Consider the following 12,074-nt stretch of genomic DNA (forward strand, 5'->3'; position numbering starts at 1 on the left):
ATGTAAAGTGTAAATAATTTTTTTTTAAATAAGGATATCTGGGTCCCTTCCATCTCTCTGGGCTTCCCTGGTAGCTCAGTTGGTAAAGAATCCACCTGCAGTGCAGGGAACCCTGGTTCAATTCCTGGGTTGCGAAGATCTGCTGGAGAAGCGATAGGCTACCCACTCCAGTGTTCTTGGGCTTCCCTTGTGGCTCAGCTGGTAAAGTATCCACCTGCAATGCAGGAGACCTGGGTTTGATCCCTGGGTTGGGAAGATCCCCTGGAGAAGGAAAGGCTACCGACTCCAGTATTCTGGCCTGGAGAATTCCATGGACTGCAGTCCATGGGGTCGCCAAAAGTCAGACACGACTGAGCGACTTCCACTTTCCATCTCTCACCGCCACAGTCATCTTCCCAGTTGCTCAGCCAGTGGCGTCGACTACCTCGTGACTGCCCCCTGCAGCTTTGACCACGTCGCAGCTGCCCGCGGCTCCTCTGTGGTTTCCTGGGGCACTGGCCCTGCCACTCTGGGCTCACTGCTCATCTGACATCAGCCCTGTGGCCCACAGGCCCCTCAAAGGTGCCACCTGCTGTCCCCGAGCCCGACAGATGCGTCCACCCAGCAGATATAAGCCAGAGCCCACTCACCGGTGACCCCCGGCACTCACTGGCCTGCACTGGGCTCCCCCTGCCCTCACCCCATGGGGCACTCGTGGTGCCTGCCGCCCCATTTCAGTCATGGGGCTGCAGGCAGCACTTCGCTGCCAAGCGCTGCTGAGGGCCCACGGCCACCCCAGGCTGTGACGCCGCCTCTCTCTCCAGACCTGCAGGCGTCCGGGGCAGAGTCAGCCCCGCTAAGGGTCGCTCTATCCAGGTAGCTCCCAAACCTCGTCTCCAGGGCAGATGTCTCTCCTGAGCGCCAGACCTGGGGGTCCAACTGTTTTCTAGACATTTTCCCAGGAGAAATGGGAGTCTGAAAGGATGAAGGAAGGACACTGACAAATACGTAACAAAAGTTAATCTACAAGTGTGAATAAATAAAATGAGGACAAAGAATAAAAGAACAGTCCCAACAACACAAAAATGGACAATAAGTAGCCTGCACTGGGGAAGGCAATGGCAGCCCACTCCAGTGCTCTTGCCTGGAGAATCCCAGGGACGGGGGAGCCTGGTGGGCTGCTGTCTATGGGGTCACACAGAGGTGGACACGACTGAAGCGACTTAGCAGCCTATACAGCCCTGAAAGGAAGTTGTAGATACACTGATGTGAATACAAACCACCAGGAGAGCAAACACGGCTTTCGACCTTCGAGTGCAGGGACACCCACCGGGAAGCTGCGTGTGGCCGACAGCAGGGTCATCTGGAGACGACTCGCCAGCAACACTGCGTGGCCACGGGCTGAGAACTACAGACTCAAAGGAAAATGCTGCTAAACCAGACTGCAGAAGACAATGAAATTCTAGTAAGGCAGAAGCAATAAAGAACCTACAAGCTGATATACATTTTTTAAATAACCCATCATAAACAAAGTAAATAAACACATTTAGAAAATGTTATCGGACTTCCCTGCTGAACCAGTGGTTAGGAATCCACCTCCAACACTCTCCAACAGTAACTGCATCAATATCTTTTTTGATCCGTCTCCTAGAATAATGGAAATAAAACCAAAAATAAACAAATGGGACTTAAATTCAAAAGCTTTTGCACAGCAAAGGAAACAACACACAAAACAAAAAGACAAGGCACAGAGTCGGAGAAATATTTGCAAATGATGTGACCGACTAGGCATTAGTCACCAAAATTTACAAACAATTCCTGATGCTTAATAGCATCAAAGCGAACAACCTAATCAACAAATGGTCATAGGATCTAAATAGACATTTCTCCATAGAAAGAAATACAGATGGCCAAGAGGCACTTAAAAAGATGTTCAACATCACCAATTATTACGGAAACGCAAATCAAAACTACAATGAGACATCACCTCACATCAGCCAGAAAGGCTAAGATCAAAGAATCCACTAACAATAAATGCTGGAGAGAGTGTGAGAGGAAGGGAAGCCTCTTAAAACTATTGGTGGGAATGTAAGTTGGTACAGCCACTATGGAGACCAGTATGGAGGTTCCTTAAAAAAGTAAAAACAGAGCTACCATATGGCCCTGCAATACCACTCCTGGGCACATATCTGGAGAAATACCTGATCGGAAAGGGTGCATGTACCCCAGTGTTCACTGCAGCACTGTTTACGACAGCCAAGACACGGAAGCAACCTGAACATCCAATGGCAGAGGAATGGATAAAGAAGGTGTGGTCGGTCAGTCAGTCAGTCACTCAGTCATGTCCAACTCTTTGCAACCCCGTGAACCGCAGCACGCCAGGCTGCCCTGTCCATTACCAACTCCCGGAGTCCACCCAAACCCATGCCCATCGAGTCGGTGATGCCATCCAGCCATCTCATCATCTGTCGTCCCCTTCTCCTCCTGCCCTCAATCTTTCCCAGCATCAGGGTGGGAGTCAGTTCTTCGCATCAGGTGGCCAAAGTATTGGAGTTTCAGCTTCAACATCAGTCCCTCCAATGAACACCTAGGACTGATCTCCTTTAGGATGGACTGGTTGGATCTCCTTGCAGTCCAAGGGACTCTCAAGAGTCTTCTCCAACACCACAGTTCAAAAGCATCAATTCTTCAGCACTCAGCTTTCTTCCCAGTCCAACTCTCACATCCATACATGACCACTGGAAACCATAGCCTTGACTAGATGGACCTTTGTTGGCAAAGTAATGTCTCTGCTTTTTAATATGCTGTCGAGGTTGGTCATAATTTTCCTCCCAAGGAGTAAGCATCCTTTAATTTCATGGGTGCAGTCACCATCTGCAGTGATTTTGGAGCCCCCCAAAATAAAGTCAGCCCCTGTTTCCACTGTTTCCCCATCTATTTGCCAAGAAGTGTTGGGACCGGATGCCATGATCTTAGTTTTCTGAATGTTGAGCTTTAAGCCAACTTTGTCACTCTCCTCTTTCACTTTCGTCAAGAGGCTCTTTAGTTCTTCTTCACTTTCTGCCATAAGGGTGGTGTCATCTGCATATCGGAGAAGGCAATGGCACCCCACTCCGGTACTCTTGCCTGGAAAATCCCATGGATGGAGGAGCCTGGTGGGCTGCAGTCCATGGGATCGCTAAGACTCAGACATGACTGAGCGACTTCACTTTCACTTTTCACTTTCATACATTGGAGAAGGAAATGACAAGCCACTCCAGTGCTCTTGCCTGGAGAATCCCATGGACGGGGGAGCCTGGTGGGCTGCAGTCCATGGGTTCGCTCAGAGTGGGACACGACTGAGCGACTTCACTTTCACTTCTCACTTTAATGCATTGGAGAAGGAAATAGCAACGCACCCCAGTGTTCTTGCCTGGAGAATGCCAGGGATGGGGAAGCCTGGTGGGCTGCTGTCTATGGGGTCGCACAGAGTCGGCCATGACTGAAGCGACTTAGCAGCAGCAGCAGCAGCAGCAGCAGCAGCAGCCTGGGCCATGAGGCCCAGGGCAGGGCCCTTACTGTCTGTCTCATCATCTATTTTAGTTGGGGCGTGGGGACAACTCCCACCATATAGAATTCTCATGAATTAAATGGTCATGTATGTAAAGTACTTTAGAACAGTACCTGGACATAATAAGTGCTGTTTGTTTAAAAAACAGTAAGAGGTTTAAAAATATTATATATTATCATCACTACATTCTTTACATAAAATATCTGCAACAATATTCATGAAACTGTTAACAGTGATTAATCTGAGAAAGACACTGGAAGTGAGTTGAGTTTTAACTTTTCTCCTTTCCGTACTGTATCTATAATTGACTTTTTCTATTTAAAAGCATAAAATCATAAGGAAATAATACATCCATGAACAGAATAACATAACGGAACAATATAACGATAAAAAGGAGTGTGTGTGTGTGTGTGTGAACATAAATCTAGTGCATGAGATTTAAGATTTATGAGAAAGGAAAGACTAGTCAATAAATGATATTAAAATAATTTGGTATAGTTAAAGCTATGGTTTTTCCAGTAGTCAGGTATGGATGTGAGAGCTGGACACTAAATAAGGCTGAGTGCTGAAGAACTGATGCCTTCAAACTGTGGTCCTGGAGAAGACTCTTGAGAGTCCTTGGACAGCAAGGAGATCAAACCAGTCAATCCTAAAGGAAGTCAACCTTGACTATTCATCAGAAGGATTGATGCTGAAGCTCCAATAATTTGGCCACCTGATGGGACGAGCTGACTCACTGGAAAAGGCCCTGATGCTGGGAAAGACTGAAGGTGGGAGGAGAAGGGGGTGACAGAGGATGAGATGGTTGGGTGGCATCACCGACTCAATGGACATGAGTTTGAGTAAGCTCCGGGAGTTGGTGAAGGACAGGGAGGCCCGGCGTGCTGCAGTCCATGGGGACACAAAGAGTCAGACACGACTGAGTGACTGAATAACAAAAATAATTTGCTTTCAAGTTGGAAGAAAATATAATTCTATTATTCCTTTGCTTCTGGCCACAGTGAAATAGCGGGTACTAGATAACCATCCTGTCATAAAAACTGTAAAAATGAGCAAATGAGTGTGGAACTATTTTCAGGCATTGGACACCAGAGAGTCCGGGATACTGATTCCTGGAAAAAGGAAGACACGGCATGCAGCCCACGCTTGCCCTGGCCCAGCTGAAGGGGGCAACTTCCCGCCACAGCACAAGGAGCGGACCAAGCAGAGTCACGCTCTCCAGGCGAGACTACGAGACAGGAGTCAGAGTCTGGGGACCAGTGGGGCGGACACCAGAGGTGCAGGAGTGAGCGGATAAGGAGCTCCAGACATGCACACAGGGGGTCCGGGACCTCGGGCCGACAGACGCCCTGCACAGCACAGGCTCCACGTGACGGGGCGGCGCTCAGCAGCTGTGCCTGCACCACGCCCCACGCACCCCAGACCGCGGCCGTCCGAGTCCCAACACAAGCGGAAACCCGGCCTCCGCGCTCTGCAGAGGCCGAGAGCACGGAGCCACTCTTGCCCTAAATTAAAGGCCACTTTAGACCTTCCTCCAAAAAAGATGTAAAATAAAGACTTGAGATGATCAAGCTTATCTAAAAGTAAAGCCACCATTTGCTAATGCTTCCCAGAGAAAGACAACAAACTCCAGACCCTTACCACAGGATTCACACTGCCCATCATCCAATTAAAAAGTATCACCCACGAGAAGCAGTGTAGGAATATGACTAGGAGAAAGATCAGCCAACAGAGACAAACAGAAATGACAGGCTTAATGCAGACACACTGAAAAAGCCATCGTGAGCACTTTCCGAGAGTAGGGAAAACACGGGTACAATGAAGTCACAGAGAGTGAACCTCAAAAGAGAAACTGAGGCCATGAAGGAACCAAATGCCACCTCCAGAATGGGAGATCATGAGAAAGTCACGGACGGGTTCAACAGATGTGCCACTGCACAGCAGCCACGAACGTCTCATCAGAAACAAGGCAGGCCAGAAGGGAATGAAACGCATCCTTTCTGAAAAGGGAGAATGAACTTTCAACCTAGGACTTTAGGCCCACAGAAACCACCTTTAAAATTGAGATGAAACAAAGATACTTTGGACAAAGAAAAGATGAAAAAATTCTTTGCTAGGAAAATCTATGCTAAAATTTTTTTTAGATTTTTTCAGGCTAAAGACAATGACAGTAGCTGGAAATCTGGATTTGCAAAGAAAAGAAGAGCACTGGAAACTGTAAATGTATATGATGAAAAACACCTTTTCTCTCAGTTTTAAATTTCTTTAAAAGACACCGCACTTCCAGTTCCAGGTCTGACATGTAGACTTCTTAAGTGAACACTCCCAACATTACAGCAAGAAAAAGGCTGAAAAAACTGAAACCATTGGCTTTCCCTGAGAGGTCACAGCATGAACCACCTCCTGGATTCTGGACACAGGCAGGTGTAGACAGCCCTGGCCAAGACCCATCACTGGACCCGAAACCGCTGGAGCCATAAACTGGCGGGAACACCAAGTAACTCGGAAACGTCACAGTGGCAGGGAGTGCGCTTGGCTGGGAGTGGGAGGCTCTGGGGGCGGCGTCTTGGGGGCCTCACTCTCGGGGGCACCTCTGGGGGCTCCACCAGGCTCTCACAGCAAGGAACCAAGAGCACCCCTCACACTTCTCCTGGATGAAGGGGAAAGCAACCACCTGAAATACACACGGCGTGCTCCTCATAACAGCTCGGGAAGCTCAGAGAACACAACAAACAGATGCCAAAAAGCCACGTTTAGGCAGAAAACTAAAACCAAAGAGAAAACTTTGAGAGTAGCCAGGGGAGTTGGGGAGAGCACCGTAGCTACACAGGAACTAAGATAAGAATCACACCCAGCTTCTACTCTGAAACCACGCAAGTAAGAAGAGAGTGGAACAAAGAAGTGTTGAGAGTAAACTCCCTGCCAACCCAGAATTCTATTTTTGCTGTTGTTCAGTCGCTCGGTCGTGTCCGACTGAGCGACCCCATGGACTGCAGCACGCCAGGCTTGCCTGTCCTTTACCATCTCCCAGAGCTTGCTCAAACTCATGTCCATTGCGTCGGTGATGCCATCCAGCCATCACATCCTCTGCCGTGAAATAATCATTCAAAAGTGATGGAACGGGACTCCCCTGGTGGTCCAGGGGTTAAGAATCCATCTGCCAAAGCAGGGGACACGGGTTCAGTCCTTGACCCAGGAGGATCCCACGTCACAGAGCAACTAAGCCTGAGCACCGCAACTACTGAACCTGTGCTCTAGAGCCAGCGCTCTGCAACAAGAAGCCCACGCCCCACAACTAGAGGGGTGCCCCCACTCGACACTGGAGGAAAGCCTAGAGGGGCACCCCCACTCGACACTGGAGAAAAGCCTAGAGGGGTGCCCCCACTCGACACTGGAGGAAAGCCTAGAGAGGCACCCCAACTCGACACTAGAGAAAAGCGCTTGAGCAGCAAGAAGAGCCAGCACAGCCAAAAATACATCAATATTTTCTTAAAAACTGGAGAAATTAAGACTCCCATATGAATAAAACCAGAATTCGCCACCAGCAAGCCTTTGTGCCCTCTGATGGGTGAGGGTGAGAGGCTTGTGGAAGCTTCCTGATGGGAGGGATTGGCTGTGGAGGAAACTGGGACTTGCTCTGGTGGGCAAGGCCATGCTCAGTACATCGTTCATGCCATTTCCTGCTCACCGGTGGGGCTGTGTTCCCGCCCTGTAGCTTGCCCTGAGGCCAAACTACGGTAGGGGTAATGGCAACGTCCTCCAAAGGACCTACGCCAGCACGCATGCCTCCCAGGACTTCTGCAGTCAGTGCCCCTGACCCCGCGGCAGGCTACTGTCAACCACGCCTCCGCCAGAGACCCCAAACACGCCCAGGTGAGTCCGGCTCAGTCTCCCGTGGGGTCACTGCTCCTCTCTCTTGGGTGCTGCTGCACAAAATGTTTTTTTTGTGCCTCTTATCCTATCCATCAGAGGGAAGACAGAATGAAAACCACAATCACAGAAAACTAACCAAACTGATCACACGGACCACAGCCTCGTCTAACTCAATGAACCATGAGCCATGCCGTGTAGGGCCACCTACACGGGTGGGCCGTGGCGGAGGCTTCTGACAAAACGTGGTCCGCAGGGAAGGGAATGGCAAACCACTTCAGCGTCTTTGCCTGGAGGACAGCGTGAACTGTATGAAAAGGCGAAAGGGCATGACACTGCAGATGAACTCCCAGGCCTGTAGGCGCCCAACGTGCTACTGGAGGCGAGTGGAGAAACAGCCCCAGAAGGAACGGAGAGGAGCGGAGCGAAAACAATGCCCAGCTGTGGATGCATCTGCTCATGAAAGTAAAGCTCAATGCTGTAAAGAACAACATTGCCTAGGAACCCGGAATGTTACGTCCAGGAATCAAGGTAAATTGGAAGTGGTCAAACAGGAGATGCCAAGGCTGAACACCGACAGTTTAGGAATCAGTGAACTAAAATGGACGGGAATGGGAGAATGTAACTCAACGACCATTATATTACTGGTGGGCAAGAATCCCTTAGAAGAAATGGAGGAGCCCTCATAGTCAACAGAAGAATCCAAAATGCAGTACTTAGAGGCAACCTCAAAAATGACAGAATGATCTCCGTTTGTTTCCAAGGCAAACCATCCTATATCACAGTAATCAAAGTCTATGCCCCAACCACTAATACCGAAAAAGCTGAAGTTGAACGGTTCTGTGAAGACCTACAAGACCTTCTAGAACTAACACCCAAAAAACGTGTCCTTTTCATCATATGGGACTGGAATGCAAAAAAGTAGAAGTCAAGAAACACCTGGAGTAACAGGCAAATTTGGCCTTGGAGAACAGAATGAAGCAGGACAAAAGAGAATGCACTGGTCATAGCAAGCACCCTCTTCCAACAACACAAGACAAGACTACACATGAACGTCACCAGATGGTCCACACTGAAATCAGGCTGATTGTATTCTTTGCAGCCAAAGATGGAGAAGCTCTATACAGTCAACAAAAACAAGACCAGGAGCCGACTGTGGCTCAGATCATGAACTCCTTATTGCCAAATTCAGACTTAAATTGTAGAAAGTAGGGAAAATCACTAGGCCATTCAGGTATGACCTAAATCAAATCCCTTAGGATTATACAGTGGAAGTGAGAAATAGATTGAAGGGATTAGATCTGATAGAGTGCCTGAAGAACTATGGATAGAGGTTTGTAACACTGAAGAGGAGGTGGTGATCAAAACCATCCCCAAGAAAAAGAAATGCAAAAAGGCAAAATGGTTGTCTGAGGAGGCCTTACAAATAGCTGAGGAAAGCAGAGAAGTGAAAATCAAAGGAGAAAAAAAAAAGATAAACCCCTCTGAATGCAGAGGTTCAAAGAATAGCAAGGAGAGATAAGAAAGCCTTCCTAAGTGAACGCTGCAAAGAAATAGAGAAAAACAATAGAATGGGAAAGACTACTAGAGATCTCTTCAAGAAAATCGGAGATACCAAGGGAACATTTCATCCAAAAATAAGAATAAAGGACAGAAATGGTGAGGACCTAACAGAAGAAGAAGATATTAAGAAGAGGTCGCAGGAATACACAGAACCATACAAAAAAGATCTTAATGACCCAGATAACCACGATGGTGTGATCACTCACCTAGAGCCAGACATCCTGGAGTGCGAAATCAAGTGGGCCTTAGGAAGCATCACTACGAACAAAGCTAGTGGAAGTGATAGAATTCCAGTTGAGCTATTTCAAGTCCTAAGAAGTGATGCTGTGAAAGTGCTGCACTCAATATGCCAGCAAATTTGGAAAACTCAGCAGTGGCCACACGACTGGAAAATGTCAGTTTTCATTCCAATCCCAAAGAAAGGCAATGCCAAAGAATGCTCAAACGACCGCACAACTGCATGCATTTCACAATTCAGCAAGGTAATGTTCAAAATCTTTCCAGTTAGGCTTCAGCAGTATGTGAACTGAGAACTTCCAGATGTACAAACTGGATTTAGAAAAGGCAGAAGAACCAGAGATCAAATTGTCAACATTTGTTGGATCATAGAAAAAGTAAGAGAATTCCAGAAAAATATCTACTACTGCTTCATTGACTATACTAAAGCCTTTGACTGTGTGAATCACACAGAACTATGGAAAATTCTTCAAGAGACGGGAATACCAGACCACCTGACCTGCCTCCTGAGAAACCTGCCATGTGTATAAGGTGAGGAAGCAACAGTTAGAACTGGACATGGAACAAAGGACTGGCTCCGAATTGGGAAAGGAGTACGTCAAGGCTGTATGTTGTCATCCTGCTTATTTAACTTGTATGCGGAGTACACCATGTGAAATCCTGGGCTGGATGAAGCACAAGCTAGAATCAAGATTGTCAGGAGAAATAACAATAACCTCAGATATGCAGACGACACCACCCTCACAGCAGAAAGTGAAGAAGAACTAAGGAGCCTCTTGGTAAAAGTGAAAGAGGAGAATGAAGAAGCTGGCTTAAAACTCAACATTCAAAACTCTAAGATCATGGCATCCGGTTCCATCACTTCATAGCAAATAGATGGGGAAACAATGAAAAAAGTGACAGACTTTATTTTCTTGGGCTTCAAAAATCACTGCAGACGGTGACTGCAGCCATGAAATTAAAAGACGCTTGCCCCTTGGAAGAAAAGCTATGACAATCTTAGACAGTGTATTCAAAAGCAAAGACATTACTTTGTGGACAAAGGTCCATATAGTCGAAGCTCTGGTTTTTCCAGTAGTCGTGTATGGATGTGAGATTTGGACCATAAAGAAGGCTGAGTGCCAAAGAACTGATGCTTCTGAACTGTGGTGCTGGAGAAGACTCTTGAGAGTCCCTTGGACTGCACAGAGATGAAACCAGTCCATCCTGAAGGAGATCAACTCTGAATATTCATGGGAAAGACGGATACTGAAGCTGAATCTCCAGTACTTTGGCCACCTGATTTGACGAGCTGACTCACTGGAAAAGACCCTGATGCTGGGATAGACTGAAGGCAGGAGAAGGGGATGAGAGAGGATGAGATGGCTGGATGGCATCACCGACTCGATGGACACGAGTTTGGGTGAGCTCTGGGAGTTGGAGATGGACAGGGAGGCCTGGCGTGCTGCAGTCCATGGGGTCACAAAAAGTCAGATGTGACTGAGTGACTGAACAACAAAACTTTGTGCAATAAATGTTAAACGAAATTCTTCAGAGAAAAGAAAAATAGGACTAACTAGAAGGTCAAATCTACAGGATGAGAGTCAGAGAAGGAATAAATTAAGCGAAAGCACAAAACTGTAATTTTCTTAATCTTAGTTGTGATTTAACCGTGTAGTGGTGACTGCAGTACATGGAGACAGGAGATGAATGAGGACAGCAGTGCTGTGATAGGCGGGAGACGCGCGTGAGGATGCTCTGTCGTAAGGGGCGGGGGCTGGGGCAGCGGGGGCTGGGGTTCTTCCTGGGCGATGACAGCGTTAATACTGTGATGATGGCTGCATGCTGAGAACATGCTAAAACCCACTGGAAGGCAGACTGTGAAGGGCACGGGCTGCACGGAATGTCCTCATGTGTCCAAGAAGCTGTTACAGGGACAGCAACTGGCTAGCAGAGCAGGACCACCGCGACACCCAGGGTGCACTCGAGGGGCCGCAGTGAGCGACGCGGGGCAGCGGGCCTGTCCCGCTGGGAGGAGAGCCCGCACGCGAGCGGCGGCCTGGGTGACGCCGCCGGAGAGCGGGCTGCGGGCGCCCAAGCGTGACCCCGAGTGCAGCAAGAGACGGGGCAGAAGGGCCGTGGGCAGGGCCGACCACAGAACACTCAACCAAGAGGCAGCCTGCGAAGCAGGGACGGCTCAAAGAGAGGGCTAGACACGCAACGAACAGCGAACGGCAGGCTGGAGCGCGAGAAGACCAGCGGGATCGGACGCGGCAGGGAAGGCGCCAGCGAGCCCGGGGCGCCTCACGCCGGAAAGCGAGATGTGCTCCGCAGAGACATCTTGAGAGGGTGCCACCACATCCAACCGCTGACATTTCAGCTACTGAATGATGAGAGACGGACTGTGACCCACTGGATGTCACAGGAACGCCTGCATGTGCACCCCCAGGAGTAGCCGCAAAGCCTGATGAAGGATGGGATCTTTCTCCCACAAAGCATTTATGAATTACAACAAAACAGAAACTGTGGAGAAGGCTGAATCTCAGGCCAGTGATCTCAAGCTTCCATATCAATAAATGGACCAAACCCAACTCGTGGGCCACCCGGGATCCCGACCAAACCAGGACCCAGTACCATGTCTGATGTGTCCCTGCCAAGACGCAGCCCCAAACCCGGCCCCGAGGAGACAGGAACAGACTGAGGACTTTTGACGAGAGCACCAACCCATCCTCTTCACGGTCAAGTCCACGAAAACAGGCCGATGGGCCTGCTCTGGCTAAAATGACGGGAGGTCAGACAGCCAGAGAATGGCGGCTGAACAGGCAGGGGCTGCCCAGGGCCTGAGGGTCGCCAAGGGGAAGGAGCATCATCACCCAGGTACCGGCGGCACTGGGGC

The sequence above is a fragment of the Bos grunniens genome, chromosome 11 (genome assembly GCF_055505025.1).
Source record: "Bos grunniens cultivar Pamir isolate PY7600 chromosome 11, Bosgru_T2T1.0, whole genome shotgun sequence".
NCBI lineage: Eukaryota > Metazoa > Chordata > Mammalia > Artiodactyla > Bovidae > Bos > Bos grunniens.